Here is a 21,263-nt window from a genome sequence, read left to right as displayed (position 1 = left end):
CAATGTCTCCTCTTCTCCAAACTGACAACACAGAAAAGCTAGATCCATTTGATAATCATTAATACTAGCATTTATTTAGCCTTTTTTTCAAAGCCTCAGTAACTCAGAAAACATAGATGAAAATGTATCACTAATAGTCTCAAAACAAAAAATTTGACTCATCGGTCAGAAAATAGAACATGTTTTCTCTGCTTTCACATTTCTCTGAGCTCTGTCTCAGGTTTTCTAAAACTTGCTCCTACAGAGTTAAGTGTTCTGTTGAGACGACAAAAACCAAACAGATTTTTTTCTCTCTGTTGATTGAAAAAGTATTCATAATTGCAATTTCATTTTTATGCATATCTATCACTACATTTATAACTCAAGTTTTCATTTATAAATCAAGTTTTCAATCATTTCAAAGACACCATATCCTGCCATATAAGAACCTATTGATTCTAAATACCATACTGAAGAACTAGCATTCAGAATTTACTACTGTTTCCTCATTGACTGCAAAAACATTCCTTCTCCACTTTCACATACTGCAAGAAATAGAGACCAATGCTAAAAAGGCCAAAAGGATTTTGGCTTCCTCTACAGAAAGCATTTTTATAGAATATATTTAACCTAAAGTTATGGAAGAAAATAATGGAGGAAGCAGAACAGCAGTTACTTTCTTTCATATGCTTTAAATTTCAGACATACTGGAATTCAATAAAATTATACTGCCTAAACATCAGAGTTGCACAAGTCAGTTACAGTGCATTTTGACCATTATTTGTCAGAACACAGTAAACTTCCAGAGAAAATACACTTAAAAAAAAAAAAAAAAACACTCTTGCTGACTCAGCAGATTTCAACTACTACAGTTTCTATCAAATTCCAGTTTCTATCAGTTTTCCAAAATACTGACACTATCAAATAAACTATCTAACATAACTACATACAAGTTACACCAATCAGGCATGTACAAATAAATATGTGACAGAAATCCAGCCATATTTCCATTGCTACATAGAAAGCAAAGAATTTGATATTTCTCACAGTTTTTTCTACTGAAGAATGAAAGAAAAAAACAGTTTTGGAAAATAAATATAATACTACATACTGACATATAGTTATGTAAAGGTTTGCACATTATACCAGTAATATCTGCAGTCTCCCTGTATAGTGTTGTATATCTTTTGACTTAGAACACTGCTACACCTAACCTTTCTTCTTTTCCTGGCCTCCCCATATTCATGCTGTAGCCCTCCAGCCAATGCCTTAGCTCCTTGGAAAAAGGTGATGCTAAATCAGAAAAAGGAATTTTCCTTTCTTATTACCCACTGAAGACAGTCACAGTGAAACACACACCAGAACAGTCTTCTTTTACACTACTTTGAACAAGGTTAAACAGGGCTGTGCTTCCTCACAGAGGGTAAAACTTCAAAACACTTGTTATAAACATAGTTTCAGGACTAATTACTGTCATCATCATTAACTCCTGTGGAACAGCTGCTTTTTCTTTCCTTCCAGAGGCATCAATACATTAGGATGGATATACCAATATTATGGTGTATATAGGTTTATCAGAATATTTCCTAATACTTTAGCAGTTAGTACACATGGCATATTATTTGCATTTATATATTTGTTTCTACTTGTAGATGTAGGCAGAAGAATTTGGCCTGGCTGCTATTATGGTAAGTTTGTTGTACCCTGTTGAAATCTGTATCTTAAAAATTTAATATCAGGCCCAACTGACCATATTTTGCAATTTATATGTTAAAATATTGCCTAAAAATTTTGAATTTTAAAAGTTATGGGAATATTCTCAATAAATTTTATACCTCCATAGGAAATGTAGAATATGAACAACTGCAACACTCAACATACAGGTTGTTTTTTTTTTTTTGGTTGCAATAGCAATTACAAAAAGTCCAAAATAAATGTGGCTGCCTTGCTAAGCTCTCATCTTACACTAATTCCTTTAGGATCTCCTTTTCCAGTCTAAGTTTAAAAGACCTGATAGCTACTTGTACATGATTCACTGAAGGTAGCTGTGAAGGTCTAGAGCAAAGCAAGGCATTCAGTGCAGGCATGCCAAGGCCCCAGTGGCACTATACCCACAGGCAGTGTGCTGTCCCAGGCAGGTTCAGCCTGTTAACACACAAAGCAGCTGAAACAAGGTTTGACCTCATGGTCCTTGACATCATGGAATTCCTGGTTACCAAAGGAATAAAGATCATCCCAGTTTCAAGAAACAAGGAATATCCAAACTCAGGGATTCTTCACTAGTTATTATAATGTATTTGCCTTTTAAAATTTCATTTTTCACAAGAAATGCAGTCTAAAACAATTTTCAAAATAAACTAGCCTAATTATCATACTCCTAATGCAGCTGATGTAATGAAACTGTACAGTGTAAGTTAACTCCAGAGTTCCAGAGACCTTGGTGACAGAACCACGGCTTCACCTATTTTCATGGCAGAAGCTGAAAAGGTCTGTAGGGAAATCCTAAATAAATCAGATATTGTCTGCTATCTAGTCCCAACACAAGCAGTCACACATCTCAGTGAATGAGGGAAAGCAGAGACCAGCTTGAATTTGGATTGGTAAACAAGAACAGCAATTCCAGGACTAAAGGAAGTTGCAAAAAAAAAAAAAAACAATCCTCTTTGATTTGTGATGATTGACTTGTACTCACCTGCTTCTTCTAAGCCTCAAGAAGACCTTCTAACTTCAACCTTGAACTGAAGTGATGTCCAAGATCAATTCTAGTACCACAATCCTGACAAAACAGAGAGAAATGTTTACAGCTATTTAGAATCATTTACCAAAACCAACATAGCATCTGGCTTTATCATTCCCTCTAATTTGTTCTCTTAACAAGTAATAGGATTAAATGTAGTCCACAAAGAAATATAATTGTTCACCAAGTTTCTTCTGTGCAGCAGAGTGACAGCTAAGGCATCACTCAAATTCTAGTCCTGTGGTTTTATTCTATTTTTATTATTATAGTACCCAAGGGCAAACAAAAGGAAGGCTTCCCTGAAGTAGTTTGTTTCAGGCAGAGAACTGCATACAATATCACTACCAGTAAGTTCACAGGGTCATCTGAAGGAAGGGACAGAAGCTGGGAGACAGCATGCCAATAAAATTTAAATCTGTATGTATGTTAGGAAGGACAAAAGGACAAGCAAAAAGGAAAAAAAAAGAACAACTCTGAAGATGAGACTGGAAGACTGCATTAAAGAGAGAAGGTTGGACAAGGCAGAAGAAATAAAGAACATGCAGGTCTGTAGAATATTTAGATTACATCTGTACCTAAGCACATTTCTCTTTCCTGAAATCAACTGGCAGAGATAATCCTCCATCTGTGTAGGATGCAGGATAATCCTACACCTATGTGGCATAGTCACATATGCTCTGAAACAGAGGGGTTACTTAAAAATTGTCTAATGGAGGTGGTCAAAAAAATATCAGGGAATTTTCTGGAACAATGTTAGTTTGCAAAGACATTCACTGTGGCAGAGACATGGAAATATTTCCAGGCATTGTTTAATTTACTAACACAGACACGGACTTAATGCCTGAAACTCTGCTATCTCTGAGGTAGATCCTACCAGCCTCTCAATGCTGCCTCTTGGCAATTCTCTCTTGCTGACAAGGTCAGACAGAAGCAGGCTGAAGAGTAAAATGAATGCAGAATTTTTTATAGAAAAGACTGCTTTCCCACAGTTTAAGGGAAAAAAATCTGTGTTCCAACTGGCATTATTAATACACACTTTGTTACAAGATGTTTGGACATTTAAAAGAGCTGCAGTTCTAACTTCTTCCTTTGTTTGTAGAGTGTAACAAAACCTGCTGGGAAGGTCGAAGTTCCTAGAAAACTGAAAGCTACCTGGCAGCCTCTGTAGTAGAGCAAGTGAAGAAGGGAGAGCAAAGAATGACAGGCTGGAGAAATAAACACTACAGGAAACCCCTGCACAGTAGGACAGCACTGGGAAATGAGAAGGATATCTTATGAGCTTAATACAAAGCAAAAAAGAGAAGAAAATGTTAAAAACCAGGTAAAGAACCTAAGGCAAATACGAGGAGGTGAAGGCGGGTGGCAATTCTTAAAAGTTTTCGGGAAGTAAAAAATGTGTCAATGAAACTTTGCTTGATGGTCATGTGGCCATCCTGGATCCACAATGTAAATATCCAACCAACTGAGTGAAAAGCATTCATCTCACTGACCTACTTCTCATTAAAAGGTTGCAGTTTTGCCTCTAAATAGCTATGCCTCTGTCTTTGAAGTTTCTTGTGCACCTGAATTCTAGACCTAAATACACATTACAGTTATTTCTTCAACACTACATCTTGTTGACAGATAATGTGAAAGCCTCAAATGCAAATATTCTGTATTTATTTTTTTTCCTATACTCCATTACACCAAAATACATTCAAATCATCAGTTTTCTTAGCTTGGAGTATATCAAACATCAAATAGTCCTTCATCTCAGAAATAAAGCCAGGACAATCAGTTATTATACATAGAATCTTGTACTAAAACATGACCTTTTTTGTTGAGATACAGCCTTTTCAGAAGAAATTTTTCATTAAAGTATTTTTTGGTAGTTAGTCTCAATATGAAAAAAACCACAATCATTAATCTCAATGATTATCATTTTATTTTGTTGATTTCTGGATTACTATGCTTATTCAGAAATCAGTAAGAAATATGTAAAGTGGCGAGCATGGCACAAAGTAGGTGTGACAGGTCACAGGCAGATAGCAAGTCTTACCTACCAATTCTTTTTTTAACGATGCAAATTTTCATCTTTAGAATATTATTTACTGACTTCTGTTTCATTTATGCCACATTTCAGTGTGGTTTACCTGACAAAGGCAGAAGACTCCTAAAAAATAATATTACTTCTGTTATAAACTTTGATTTGTTTTGATTTTTGTTAGCATCCTAAAATCTGGATCTGAATCATTCCAGTTATTCCAGACTAACACCACCATTTCTCTACCTTCCACCTGAGCTAGAAGATTCCATCCCTTGGGACCCAGCAGGCAGAGCTTTAATTGTTTACCTATCCCCTTCTGACAGAGTTTACAGAGACATGTTCCCACTCTTCAACATCTAAAAATTCCCTCTGAGCCTTAAAAATTTACAAATTCACAGACCTTGTTAACCGAAGCTTTAAAAGCATCCTGACAGAATGTTAATTGTCATAGTTGTGTCAGAAATCCCCAGAATATTTAATTCAAAATGAAAGTCAAATTCATGCCTGGATGAAGACTTAGAAACTTGACTTAAATAAATACAATGCCTATGTGCTGCAAGCTATTCCTTTAACTCATTGATTTACTTGCTGCCATCACCTCTTAGCTTATTCCACATTTAGATCACAAATCATCAGGATAAGGTTACTTGTTATATGTTTGTATACTGCCTTAAAGATAATATTTTGATTTGAGGCTATGTGTTTTTATTCTTTATCCTGCCTTATTGGTGGTCTTTGGTATTTTTAAAATGCAAATAATCCCACCAAAGTGCACTACAGCATTTAAGCAGTTCTCCTATTTGACAGATCAAGTTGCCATGATGTGTCACTATTTCAGGTAAGACTTGCTTGTTCAGATTTCTTCTACAGTAAAAATGGTTCAAACTGCACTACTGTTTGAAGTGGGTATCTGGATAAAATATTCTAATGAAGCACTACTCACCAAAGCATGTAAGAAAATTTTAGGACCTGGTTGAGGGCTATCTATAGTTACAATTAGGTATGAATGTTTTGAATCAGATCAATTGAGCTGAAATCACCACTGGTTTCACTAAAGCAAAAATGACTGGCTAAAGAGACTGTCTAGCATTTTAAAGACATAAAAATTCAGTGGTATCTGTAGCTTCCAACTCCATCATATAGGACTCACACAATTAAAAAAACCTCTTAACTCATAGTAGGACTTCAGAGCAAGTCCTAAATTGCACTATGTCAATGGGTCCTGAACTTTATTTGAAAACACATCACATACATACAATCTATAATGTATATCTTCTAAAAGTATGAAAAAGTGTAAATTTACCTAGCAGTCAAACTGTGTATTTTACTTATATTTAAACTACTTCAACACATTAATTTCAACTACAAAAAATATGATTTTTGAATAATATTAAATAAACTACAGAACTGCAAATAGTAAAGAGACACCTCCTTTCTTCCTGATTCCAGGAATTCACATTTCTGTGACAGAAAGATACTCAGAAGCTCATAACCAGATGAGCACTACTGAATACCATTATAATTAACAAGAACATGCAAAATGAATTAGTAGTCATGTTTACAATCAGTCCAAAGTTAAACGAACCAATGAAAAGACCTTCATACTACCATGATCTCATCAGCTAATTTTTGCATATTATTTTACATTACTGCTTTGACAAATGAAGGCTGGCTTACATTGTGGGTCCAAAGAAAAGTTCTGTGGAGCTGGGAGAAGCATATATATTTTTTCATGTGGCACAGAGAAAATAATGAATTCCTACATGATTCTTCAGCTGTCAGGCTTCCCCAACTACATATAAGCTATGTACTTATAAAGGTTCATATTATATTCTATACCACAGAAATTATTCTTGAATTTTCACAACATGGAATTTCCTATGCAAAACACCCATACTCCATTAATCCATAAAACATGTTACTGCGCAAAGAAGTAAGCCAAAAATAATAATAAAATTTACAAAAATTAATTAAAAATCTAATATTAAATGCCCTGGAAATTGCCCGGTGACAGAAAAATGTCCACATGGACTAAATGCATCACCTACTTCCAGTGTGCTCCATCCACAGTGCAACTGATGCACAGGTTGCATAAAACTCCTCTTGGGGAAAAGGGGCTGGGGGGGAGATGTTGCTCCATCTGAGGTCTTACTTATCCTAAAGATTAACAGGACACTGATTACCTGTACCTATTAAAGCACACTGGAGAAAATGGAGACTACCAATGAATGGAAAGCCTGGAGTGATGGAAAAATCATCCCTCAGTCTTTTCTTCCAAAATATCCACAGCACCATTGTCTGAATAGTTGGATATACAGGTTAAACCATCCCTGAGGCAAGTCTAACTTGCTAGACTTGCCCCTACATGATAGATAACCTGTGTTGACACTAATCTTTTAAGTATGCACGATACCAATATCATATTTATAGAGATTTCTATCCAGTGTGCACAGATACCATACCTTACTTTATCCCCAGGCACGTCCGTCTTTCCTCTGAAAACATATAATTTATTCTAAGACAACTCAGAGAAAAGCCAATTTCCATTTGTTGAATTTTCTTATTGTAAGAAACTGCAACAGTCCACACTAATTGGAGGAGAAGAATATAAACAAAAATATGAAAGCAATTAACTATTCCTAAATAGTTTGCTCTACAATACCAATGGCACTGCAGACTTGTGAATTACTTACAGAATTATGATGTGTTTCTCCCTTTTTCTCCTGTGATGTGATTAGAAGGGATTCAGAAGTGCTATCAGATAAGAATGTAGAACAACTTTAGAAAGTAGTATCTCAAAAGTGCACATATATGGTGATCATCCTGAGTTGTATAACATATCTAGTTTGTTCCTTTAAGGAGACATATGCATAGATTTATGACCTACTAAGATATAAAGTCAAAATCACCTGACCCTTCTGCCATGGTGCATCATATCACAGACTCTTCCACACACAGTGGTTGACGAGTGGCAGCTGCATAAAGCGCCTGAATTCAGACTGGGTTACTTCCTACATTAGACAGATGCATCTCCAAAACTTTCAAGAAAGGTGATTCCTTCCCTAGGCAACCATTTCCGTTGCATAATCATCCTTCTACTGAAAATCTTTACCTTGTATTGAATCAAAACCTTCACGCATGAGTTCCATGAATTCCGACTGTTCCTCCAAATAAAGGGCAACCATCACCTCCCTTTTCTGCCTGAGCTTGCATCCATCCATCACTAAATCCCAACTCTCTAGCTGTTCTGCCACTTAGCAGTTTATTCCAATGATACAATCATTCTGGGTCTGCACGTGGAAGTCTAGATCCTCCTGTTTCTTTCCCACCAACAAAAATCTTGTCGAAATAAATATATTGAAAATTCAACAGAACCAACAACAAATCATAGATAATTGAAGAGTCACACAACTTTCAGGGAGAAAAAGAAACAATAAACTGTGTGAAGTCCATGCCTAGAAACAACACAGAACAGGAAACCTAACACACATACTCCTTGAGGTTCTAAAGACCACAAGAAAACAGACCAAAAAAATTATGATAAATAAGCCAAACTAACTGTGGAGAAAAAAAATGAAGAGGGGAAAAAAACAAAAACAAAACAGGCAAACAAAAAGAGGTTCCAAGATAATCTACCTGTGCAGCTTCAATCTCCTGCCAAAAATGTCACCATACAAATAAAGACAGAAATTATCCCACCAACTGCTGTCATCTCCATTAAGTGACTGTTTGCAGCATCTGAGTATATGTTTTCTACTTTGGCTGAACAGCAGGTAACCCCCTCATCAACATAGAGCTTCCTTGGGGCTTCCATAGCCCTAGCACATCCTCAGTCTGGGCACCTCAAGAACTGCTTACATTGCCTAGGAGGTTCCTTCAATACTGATACGACCACCACAGTTAGTTACGGATAATTGCCACAAACGAAAGGCCCGGAAGATGATGGGATCCTTGCAGAGGTCCCTATCCTAAACCCAAAATTTGACATGACTTCATTAATTGTGTCTTTTGTAAAGACACAGTTAGAATTAGAATTATGAATTAGAACATAATTATGTCCTTGATTTCTTCTCAGAGACCCTGCCTGGTCACCTGAGTGATAGCTGTCTCCAGAGGATGCTGATCACACGTCTCCAGCATTGCTTCTTGATTTCTCATTCAGAGCTACACTGCAGAGAGAAAATTCTTACACATAGGCCAGTCCTCCCTACAGGCACAGCAAGTCTTTAGCTATGCTGTATTTTGATATGGACCACTTCAGATTACTGGGCAAGATCAAGGATTCCTTTTTGGTTTCTTTCCACTCATTAGAGAATGAGTGCTCATGGTTACCAGATCCATCTGGCAGTTGACAGTCCATTCATGTTAAACAGCCCAGAGACTCCCTTTCAGCACTGGCCAAGGAAGATGACATCAAGAAAGACATAGGCTATAAATAGAACCCATGCTCTGGACTAACCCCCAAAGACACCTGAGAAACAGAACATCTTCGTAATACCGAAAAATGTCCCTAGAAGTGTGGCAGATAAATATTAGGGCTGTTGGATATTTCTGCCAGTCTTGTACAAGCACATGACATATTGGGGTATGACTCAAAGTAAATTTCTAGCCACAGTCAAAAACTGCTTTGATGTAGATTGGAATCTCTGCCCTTGAAGGGGCAACAAAAGCCAAAAAAACCCTCTCACCATTTCAAAGAGGGTCACTGAATAAAAATGAGTAAGCTTGTTACAAGGAAGAAAAAAGAATCAGCTACAAAAGTCACATTTTTACAGGTGGCACAGAGACTGATTAAAGACACCTTTTGCAAGCTCAAAAGAAATGCATACAACCTCCAAAAAAAGACTGAGGAAATCCAGAGAAGGGAGCTGTCATGAAAAAATGGGATGAAGGAGGCTATTAGAAAGAAAAAAAGCATCCTTGTAAAAGCTTCAAGTTGTGTCCAAGTAAGGAAAACAGAAAGGATTGTAATCTTTGGAAGGCTTAACCATAAAACACAGCCCAGGGTCAGAGGCCTGAAGCTCCCTACAGGCTGGAGGCCAGAAGCTGTGGGGGCTGTCCATGGTCAGAGCAGGACCTTGCTGCCCTTGGCCAGGGAGAACAGCAGTCCAAGGGATAGCTGGGGGCTACCCCCTATCCCACAGCACACCTCAGTGGAGATAGGCTAAGGCTCAGGTCAGAATCAGCCTTGCAGGAGCCTCCCACAGACAGCCATCCAGGGGCTGAGGCTGAGGCTGGCAGAAAGCAGGGCCACTAAAAAACTGGGGGTTTATCGACACCAGAGGAGACTGGAGAAGTTATTAGGCCAGACATCCTCCTCAGAGAAATACATGAGAGGATCTGTCTTAAACTGAAGTGCCATTAGAGAACATGAGAAAAAAAGATAAACTGAGCTCTAACAGACTGGAGTGTAACCCATCAACAACTCTAAAAGGACTTGAGTATGAAACTCCTGAACTTACAATAGAAAAACGCCTGCTTCAAATTGCCTTAAAATCTAACAAAGGTGCCAAATATGAAATCAATCCTAAAAAAAATTAGAGAAGCTCCAGAAAGCTACAGATCAGTACACATGGAGTGCACACTAGTCAACTTTCTACAGGCTAAAACAAAGTGTATGTGTATGTCAATATTAATGACATGTTGTTTAGGAATCACCATTCCAGTTTGGAAATGGAAGACACGCTTTGGATTATCTCAGGTTTTTTTTTTAGAAGTTACTGAGAACATGAACAAATGAGATCCACTTGTAAGTCATGTATTTCCACAAATCATTTTACAAGCTCTCTTACCCAAAGTCTCTAAAAGCAACTAAGCAACATGGGACAAAAAAAAAAAAAAAAGAGGAAGGTCCCTAAAAATTTAAAAGAGAGAATATTAGGAATTAGAATAAATGACAGTTTGCAGTATTTCCCAGAAGGATATCATAGACTCATTATTAAGGTTAGGAAAGATCTCCAAGGTCACCAAGTCCAACTTTTGTCCAAACACTACTGTGCCAACTAAACCACCATACCAACTAAACCATAGCACCAAGTGCTATGTCCCATCATTTCCTGAACACCTCCAGTGGCAGTGACTCCATCACTTCCCAGACAGCTCATTACAAATCTTGGACATCCTTTGCATGAAAAAATTCCTCCTGACATCCAACCTGAACATCCCCTGGTGCAGCTTGAGGCAATTTCCCCTAGTCCTGTCGCTGCTTGCCTGGGTGAAGAGGCTGATCCCCACATGGCCACAACCTCATTTCAGGCAGCTGTCAGGATGTTCAAGCATTGGAATAAGTTGCCCAGGGAGGTTCTTGACTCCTCATATCTGGAGGGACATTTGGGTCTGGCACTGGGTGATGGGGTTTAGTGGTTAAGGGGTTACAGTGCTAGTGCTGAATGGTAGTTGGACAATCTTGAAGATCCCTTCCAAACATTATCATTCTATGATTCTATAGAATTTAAATTCCATTTTTGAAAATACAATGTATGCAGGATCCAAATACTGCCTGCAACTTTTGGAAACTGCCTTACATACCTGCAGAACTTCAATACAACTCTTCACACTCAGTAGGATTCTGTAGGTGATCTCACAATAAATATATAGATATCTTCTACAATTACTTTTAATTATCTTTTGAACAATAGTGTTAAAGAAGCAAAACACCTTAGCCTAGTGATTTAAACCAAATGGTAAAATCCAAAGAAAGAGGGATTAAATATTTCATTTTCCTAAGATAAAGTGTGTTTTTTCATAAAGAAGCAAAGCTGAAGAGGGACTTTTTACAAGGGTATGTAGTGATAGGTCAAGAGGCAATGGCTTGAAACTGAAACAAGGTAGATTTACATATATGGAAGAAACTCTTTACTGCAAAAGGGATGAGACACTGGATTAGGTTGCCCAGAGACTTTGTGGATGCCTCGTTCCAAGAAATATTCAAAGCCAGGTTTGATGGTACTTTAAGCAACTTGGTCTACCAAGAGGTGTCCCTGTCGATGGCAGGGGGTTGGAATTAGAGGATCTTCAAGGTCCTTTCCAGCCAAACCATTCTAAAACTATGGAGAGTCTACAAATGAGTTCAATCCCTTTAACAGATTGAAAAAACCCAGCAGTTTTCTAACAAATTATGGGTTCAGGGTAATTTAGGCATTTATACTAGTTCTCATTTGCGCATCAACTTTCATAATAAATGACAAAATTCTCTTAACAACCTCCTGCACTGTATGATGTACACGTTGCTCATGAAACATAAAACTTCTATCTGACACACACAAATCAAAGCATAATAGGAATGTAGATAGCTTTTATATTTTAAAAGCAGTAAATTATCTTGGACATTTATTATTTTTATGCTTATCTTGTGACTTTCTTCAACCCATCAATTTCCCATGAATAAAATTACCCTCTTACAAACAGCTTCAGGCATACAAACTCAATATAAAATAAATACAGTAAAATATTGATAAGCTAAATTATGTAGCTTTTCTTTCCAAAATATTAACATATATTTTCTTTTAAAGAGGGATGATTGAAATGCATAAGGTAAGAGAGTCCTGGCAGATAAGAACTTTACTTCAAAAAGGTACCATGTGATTACTTTTGCCAGGAATTTCAATTGCTTTGGCTAATTCAGAGTCAACAAATTTTAATTTATGACAATTGACTTTATAGTATCCTGTGGAAATTTCTGTAAGAGACATGGCTGCTTCCAGCCACTCCAGGCCACCCACCACAGAGTGGTGCCTCAGCTAGAAGAGGTTTAGGAAAGGGCAAAACCACCACACAGGCAGAGGATTGGAGTGGGGAGAAAGTGTGAGAAACAGCCTGAGAACGGCAGTGAAGGTCAGTGAGCAGGAAGGTGACCTGGTGCTGCCTGAAGAAAGTGATGCTTTCATTATTTCTCACTACCAAAATATATTTTAATTGAAAGTAAATTGGATCAATTTTTCCTAGGTCAGACCTGTTTTGCCTGTAACAGTAAGTGATAAGCAATTTCCCATGTCTTAATCATAACCCGTGAACTTTTTGCCATCCTATTTTCTCCCTCCTGTCCTGTTACGGAGGAAAACAAGCAAGCAGCTGGCCACAGCCAGTCCCCAACACTTGACCTACTGACCCCAAGAATCACAGCACTGGACATTTTGTTAATACTTTGAAGTTTGTTCATGCACTATAACACTGTGAAAACCTAATGCATTTATTCTGGAAACTGGTAGCCCTAAACTGTGAAATTAGGAAAACGCAATTTAGTGCACAATTTTCCACTGAGATACATATGGTCCACAATATAACATGCTTTAAAAGTGTTTCCTACAGTACTGCAATGTACATGACAGCATCCCAAGAAAAAAGATTTTCAAAACTTCTAAATCAAACAGGTCAGAAATTGCATGCTCATTACTTGTTTCTGTAAGGAACTCAAATATTGCCACAATCGTTGAAACTTTTCTCCAAAAAAGACTAAGTTACACAGAATTTATTTTAATCCCATTGCAACAAACAGCAATTGATACATGCAATAAGCCCTTTTAGTAAAAGAAACAGACTTTTCTTGCTCCACAAGCAAATTCAGCAAATGAAATGGAAAATATGTCTGTTCAAACTGAAAGGAAAACATGGTAAGTGGGTAACAGAAGTAAAGTGCCATAAGCAAGAGGACAGTAGGATCTAGCTGTGAAATCCAGGATATGTGCTGGTGGAAGGGCAAAAGAAGAAAAAAAAAGTAAAAGAAGGGGAAAAGAAGTAAAAGAAATGGCAGACAAGTGTGTCACTTCTGGGCGTTGTGGATTGTAAATTTTAACTACATTGGGAGAGCTCTGGCTGCACATGTGACAGGTAAGCACAAGGAAAAACGTGTAATTCCAGTAAATTAAAAAGATCAAGTAAGTTGATATTTAATGGCCCCAGATGATGTGTCACACCGCAGCACATGCACTTCAGATGTTACCCAGCAGTAGCTTTTCCACCTGCCCCTTGTCCTGAGTCTTGTGCATTGATTAACAGGATAAACACAAGCAGCTGAAGAGTGAAGTAATGAAAGCACAAGAGAGGAAAAACTAACGAAACACAGATGAAGGAGAAGACGACAAAAAAATTAATGGGAATAATGAAAGAATAAACAGTGGAATTGTTAAAATGTGTGTGAAAACAAGCACCAATATGTTGGTGTCAAAGGTAGAGTAAAAGAGATTAAAGTCATGGATTACTGATGTCAAGAAGCATTTATTTAAAAATGATCCTGCTGCCCTGAACTATAATACAAAAAGGACCCTTTTGAAAACTGCCTTCCAGCAGTCTTAGAAAGGCCTTGTGTTGTGTATTGCCTGGGGGAAATTTAAGCTGTCCTTGGTTTAAAGCAATTGAAACTTTTCAGTGAAATACAAAAAATAAATTTAATTTCATGTGATGTTACCATTAAACACTATACTGTAAGAGGTCCTTTCATAAATGTGACTACATGGAAAAAAAATTCAGGGTAGTTCAGGACTGATGTAACTAGGCTACCCTTCAATAGCAAAGTTCCCATTGATTTCAGCAGAACAGATTTAAAACCAGAACTGAGCACTTTTGAAATTCCTTTATTTATGGATTCCACAGCTGGAATTCATTCAATGCTGTCATATCTATGACTCCACCCTGACTGCACACTTTTCAGCAGAATATGCTATTAGGAGAAATAAATATAAAACTGGGATCTTTTCAGCTTCTCTGACTCAGCATTCTATTGACTCTACTGATTATAATAAAACACTTTGCCTGAGACAAATAAACAGTATCTGCCCCCTCATTTATTCAAAGTACTTTCTAGGAGTCTTATATTGCAAAGAATAAAAAAATCTCTTCTCTTGGTAACTCCTCAAACATGTCAGGCTCTACAGAGTTGCCACAGAGTGTCCAAGGTAATCCCATCTGGTCTGCAGCTGTCACTTCAGAAGGGTGCAGGTCTCCTGTGTCATATCTGACAGATGACCTCTCAGGTTATCTCAGATTTGCAGGACACATAATAAAGCCCACCCTGCCAAGTATAAAGCTACTGGGCTACCATCAGCAGGTTTTACATTCTTTTTGCATGGCTTCAGTAGTGGGCAATTATAGCAACATCTAAATCTGGTCAAGTAAATCCTTACATTTGGAAGCTCTTCTAATGTTTAGCTAAAGAATTCCATACTTACCTTGCTCTTTTTGCATCTCATCCACTTTTAGCATGAATTTATAAACCACTTTCCTGCTGCCAAACTCTCCATACGATTTATTAAAACTTCAGCCAAACAAATTAATACAAAATACATGCTAATACTAACTAATAATAATTGAAAAGCAAAGACAAAAATTTATCTGATAATTCCAACTTCGTTTTTTCATGGGTCAGACAGGTATTAAAACAGAGTTCTCTGACACACAGTGGAACATAGATATATTTGCAAGATATTTTCATTTCTTTCATTGCTGAAGTCAATAAACTCTGACCAAATTCCAGAGGTGAATTCTGCTTCTTTTATTCCAATCACCAGAATGTAAAATAGAAGGATTTTGGTTGGTATTAACTGGTAATTCCAACAAAAGTTTAATTTTAGTGTTCTACACCTCTATGTTATACATGAAAAAAATAACAAAGCAACAGAGGACCTGAATTGTTTGACTAATTTTGGTGGAAGAGAAAGTATGGTAGTGCTGTTTCATTTAACAGCTAAGTTATCAATTCCAAAATTTCCATAGATATCAGATATAAACAATTTTTTAACACCCTTCCCTAAAAAAAATTTATTCCAAGTGGAATATATATTTTCTAATGTTTTCTTATTTCTCCACCCTCTCTTATCATCACTGCTTGGATGGAATGGAAATACCCACCAGCTGCAAATAGTATAAAAACCTTGGATGGCAAACATAGCTAATGGACTACTCATTGCCATTTACAGATCAGTAACTTCAGAGTACATCATATTTACTGAATTCTAAAGCATGTTTATGCACCCAAATTGTTTAGGCACTCAAATTTTACAAACCCTGACGCAAGTCAGAAATGTCTGCAAACAGGAATTTCTTATATAAGTTTTGCTGTTATGACTCATAACATTCTTCCATTTCTAACTGCCATTACAATTCTGCGATTAGAAAAGCAATCAAATAATATACTGACAAAAATCTGCAGCTGCCATCATGCTGTTCATGACAGAAATATTTTGCCATTCATTGAAATACCCATCATCATCAGATGCATTAAGGAACCATGTGTAGTCTCTCTGAACAGGAGGCAACTGAAAGATATATGGAGATGATGCAACAAACCAACTTACTGTAAGTTAGAAGAAATAATACAGTTGCTGTAACATGAAAAGAAGTAACTAACCTAGTGCAATTAGAATTTTTGAATACATGTTTTCCACAAGAGTATTCTACAAGTGCCTTCTGGGCAGTGCACTCCAACGAGAACTCAGGATGAGTCTTCAATGAAACCTTTGCCCCCCAGATGGGATTGGGGGACCAGTAGAGATTCACCACTATCAGAGAGGGCAGGATGGGGCTCCTCTCAGTAACAGGTATCTGCAATCCTCTCCCAAAAATGAAACAGCTAACTATAAAAATTGTCATCATGGCTAATAAAATATGATAACACCAGCACATCAGATGAATTAAGTAACTCAGATGGTATGATCAAATTCCTATTGAAAACAAAACTTTGATTCCTTTTTTTAAATATATTTATAACTTCAGTAGCAGAGGACAGAGAAAGATCAACTATCCATTTGAAACATGGTGAGCTAAGTGGCTGCTGCCTCCCACCAGGCACAGATCACCTGGCTTCACCTGAAGAACACAGCCTGACTGTAGCATTTTCTGTAACACCATCTTTTGCCGTTTTACACAACGATATTTATTTTGTGGACCCCTGTAGCATCCCCTGTGTTATTACAACAACTTTTCCCCACTGCAGAGCAAAGAGTAGCAGTAAGAGCTATGATTCTATGAAAGGTAAATATGTGTAAGGAGCCAGGATAGTATTTTCATTATGGGATAAGCAACGTAAGACTACAAACACCTCACCCAACTCTTCCCAGAGGTGTATCACCAGAACTGCTGGGTAGGTAGTTTCTACAGAAAATTTCCCATTCTACCTATGGTATGAAGAAGGAATGAGAAAAGAAAAATTAATATTAATCTCTTTTAAGATACACTAGGTATCTTAACAGTAGTTGTAGCAGTAGTTGTCCTGCAGCCTTGAGAAGTCAAAGAATGTGCAGAGAATGATTCCCCCCCCCCCAAAAAAAAGAAAACAAAGGTAACACACTGGATTGGTGTCCTCAGCTTCCTCTTACTGGTTCTGAGAACTTAAAAAGGACATGTTCTCATAGATAAGCACCAGAAAGTTGATCATAATTTCTGATTTTGATGGATTTGCAGCTATTTTAGAGCCCAATTAACTCTTTTGGAAAAGTAAAGATCTTGCTTTGCTTTGCTTCTTGCTGGACAACATTAGTATGGTATTCCTTACAATACCCTGAGGTCTGCACTAAAGAGAATCACAGATTCAATACATTGCCCAAGCTCCAAAAGAACAAATTTCTCATCGACAACCAAGACCCTGGGTTTGGAGTAACACCAAATGTGTTTTTTGATGCCTTTTACTGAGGTAAATCAAACTGCCAAGAATAGCAAGGGAAATATGAAAATATCTCTGCTGCAGATACATTTTGTATCATTACATTGTGTCAGAGAAGATAATCATAGTAAGGCACATCTGAAAGTGTTCCCATTTAAAACTAAAGACCCACTTTTCCTATGTGCTATAGAAACAGCAGAAACACAACTTCCCAGAGGCAGAGGCTTAAGTAAACAAAACCAGAAGACAGACAGAAGCAATGATAAAACATGGTATAAGCCAGCAATCAGAATGCACATCATTATTTCTTACTAAGAGTTAACTTCCTTATATGTTTGTTTTAGTCTTGAAAGAAAAAAAAAGGATGCATTTAACTGAAATCCTCATTAGCTTTTTAGATATCCCCTTTTTTATAAATCAAATACATTTTATTTATATAGATATATTTGACATTTTTTCCTTCCAATTTTTCTTGTTACTACTGTAACAATACTAAAAGCACAGTGAGCAGTGCTTACATTCAATTTTTACTTGATTCAGTTCATTAACAATCAGATTTATAATAATCCTTCCCTATTAAAATACTGTTACAATATTCATGCATTTCTTTCATAGAATTGTTACTGTTGCTTTCTATAATTGTTTTAAAAAGTACTTATATTTGAAAATACAGAAAAGAACAACCAAAACCTGTCAAATAAATCAAGACAATTTCTGCTAAAATGCAAACATTCTCTAATTTTTACATTTCTCCATATTCTATGATTTCCTGTGATCTTGAGCATTATGTTTTAAAATATTTCATTCATACAACAGTCTTACCCTACAATTTAAGCTATTGCAAGAACTGCTCACCAGCACAGCCACAAACACAAGTCAGGAGTGACAAATGCTGCATTCATCCATGAACAAACAGTATTTGCTACTACACTTGTGGGGTTTTCTCTGTTATTTTTAATGATGATAAAATTTATATATATATAAATATATCTATATATATTTTATACCTGAACATATGACATACCAAATCTTCAGTTTTGCATATTTTCATGGTTGAAGAATAAACTCCAGAAAATATTAACCACCCACAGAGATCACCTTGACATGCTTTTGCTGCAGAAAATAGAACATTATACAAACTACTGAAGCCTGAAGCATACTCAAAACATCACATCCTATTTGTAAAATGCGCAGAAAAAATAATGGGATCAGTAAGAACATTTAAAAAGTAATGTGTTATATTTAGTTTTAACTCTATAAAAATGAGAGTTCTCAAAAAGCAGGCATACTCATTTTTAACACGATCAGATTAAGCTGAATGTAACTGTTGGATAAATCCTTCTTAGTTTTACTCAAAGAATCTCAAAGACATTAAAGAATAACATTAAGCCATATGCACAAATAATATGTATGCCTTATATGAAGACCAGAGGACAATCTACTGGAAAACCAATGTCTGTACATGAAAAACTGGCAACCATACCAGAATTTCCTAAATCCATATTTGAAAGGAATCCAGTATAAAATTTTACATAATTTGAAGGAAAGTAACATTTATGAATCTAAAAATTACAATCTACTTCTAATTATGACTGTTCTTGACTTCAGAGAAATGAGTGTCAAGGTTCAGGACATACTTCTTCCTCACAGGTTCATGCAAACTGCTACAGAAGTTCTGGCAATAAAAATAGGGTTATGTAAATTAAATCCAGTCATGGTTTTAAATAATTTTTAAAGGAATTGCAAAGAAAAATATGACATTATAATTATGGTAGTAAAAAATTTACCTTTATGGTTCAAGAGAACCCTTCCATACTAAGCTCTGAGGCCAATACAGAAAATTACACAAATTTATTCTGAATAATAGCACATATATAGAAAGGACAGATAATGTAATACAATCAGAATAAGTACAAATAATACAACATTGTTTCATAAAAAGTTTCATATCCAAAGATCTTTTATTTTTTCATTAATTGTGCCCCATTCCATATTGAAAAGGGAAAATATGCATTATTAAAGTATACTGCATGTGCTACTAAAGCTATTGAAACTCTACTTTGAGTCCTCAATGAAGACAGCAACACAAAATATGGAATTAAATCTGTGAAAAAAAATTGCTACATATATTCACATATCTCTTAAAGGAAATACTGGAGAAGAAGGAAAGCATTCCCAATTTCCTAGCAGGAAATACAATTGCAGCATGTAAGCAAAAAAATAGACCCTCTAATTGTTGTAGTGAATTCACTGGCAAGACAGCAGCCTTTGTATTTCACCACAGAGAATATTTAGATACTCAAGAGCTTGATGGAATTCAGTAATTTTACTTAGGATATTGCAAAAAAATCTATTTGATTAGGCTATCTAGAAATGTTAAAAGGACTTCTGACATTCATACCCCAATATGGTCTTTGTATGCTGGCAAAAAAGAGAGGGAAGGAAGGAACAAGGGGGAGAAAGCCAAGGGAGGAAGAAGGGAAGTGACAGGAGAGGAGAGAGACACAAACATACCTCATCTATTTTAGCTCACTTAAATCTCTGCTACAGTCCAAGTCTCACACAAGCTTCAATAAATACAGTAATAGGAGCACATTTCCTTCAGCCCATTACAAAACAGCCTCCTCATCTGGACGCAGGAGAACTCCTTAAGAATTTGGCACTCAAAATGGCACTACTGAAAAGCATATTGGTTGGATGCTTCCTAAACTTCAGTTTTCTTCCTTCACAGTTTTTGTGCCAGAACAAACTCCTTTCAACTTTTGAAAGAGCTAAAATTTTCAATGGTTTGTAAAGAATTACAGGTTCCAGGTTACTAGCATTAACATTTTCTCTGTATGTCCACATCACCTCTTACAGGGCACCTACTGCTCTGCCTGTACCCAGGGAGTGAAATGAGAATCTTCAAAATGTGCAAGCTGCTGTGGTGGAGGAAGGAGAGGACTGACATGGAAGGAACTAACAGAACATTCAGATACGTTTCTGGAGGTTACATGATGCATTGATACAGAAATTGGTAGAATCTTTAGAGCTGCTTTGCTCAAAAACCATTTTGTTTCACTGTATGTTTCACGTAATTTTTGTTTAGGCATTTTAATGCACCATTAGTATAGGCATCAAAACTCAGGTTTTCCAGATCACTACAGCTTCAAGCAGCAACTTTAATTACACCAGCTTTAATGTTCCCTTTTTATCTTTTTTTGTGATTTGCTTTATTTCTGGGAATATCACTCTGCATGGACTTTGAAAGTCACTAGAGTGACTATTTTTTGCCTGGTCTTTTCATTTCTTCTCTCATGAATTTACTCACCCCAGTGGCTCTTAGATTCCTTTCAAAGGAACCCAACATATTTCTTAATTCTGCAGAATTTTGTAATAATGAGATGATTTTTTAGAAAGCAATTACGTCTGTCATTTTCACTGAAAGCAAAAACTACCTTTCAGAATGACAAATGAAAAAAAAATCATGTAAAAAGTTTAGAAATTTCACAAACACATTCTGTCAGTAATATCTACTATTGGTATAGTTTTCAGTGGGAGAAAAAGAAATAATTCAGAGCAGAGCCTTAGAAATTCCAATTATGTTTGTGGGGCTTGAAATATAGCTCATACATTTTGGCAAGGCTTCACTTGCCACACAGATTTCCAAAGTTATGTACTAAGCAAAACAGGTGTATGAACCATATCATGAAGTAAAATTATATGAGCAATTAGCTGCTGAAGTGTCATCAGTCAGTTACTGAGAGCTCTTTCACATGCATTGTCACTGCACTCTTAGCAAATCCTCAATGTAGTCATTAGGGAGGAAGAAAATTGAGACTTATCTCAACAGAAGAGGCACACAAAGCATTTAGAAAAAGCTGAACATAAAACGTGGTGCAACATGAGTTCAATTATCTCCTTATTGTACAGTGTGAGCATGCAGGATA

The 21,263-nt window shown here is 36.5% G+C and overlaps 1 protein-coding gene across 3 annotated transcripts in view; it reads right to left on the bottom strand.

The window, feature by feature from the left end:
• FOXP2 (forkhead box P2) overlaps nucleotides 1–21,263 on the bottom strand; it is a 405,613-nt gene that overhangs the window by 283,317 nt on the left and 101,033 nt on the right. For all 3 annotated transcript variants that reach the window (XM_059847131.1, XM_059847129.1, XM_059847125.1), the window contains exon 3: nucleotides 2,672–2,755. The gene's annotated coding sequence lies outside the window, so the exon portion shown is untranslated. The remainder of the gene's footprint in view (nucleotides 1–2,671; nucleotides 2,756–21,263) is intronic.

This window comes from Haemorhous mexicanus, chromosome 5 (assembly GCF_027477595.1).
Source record: "Haemorhous mexicanus isolate bHaeMex1 chromosome 5, bHaeMex1.pri, whole genome shotgun sequence".
Lineage (NCBI taxonomy): Eukaryota > Metazoa > Chordata > Aves > Passeriformes > Fringillidae > Haemorhous > Haemorhous mexicanus.
Note: the sequence above shows the minus strand (reverse complement) of the source record. Positions and strands in the feature narration are given on the sequence as shown.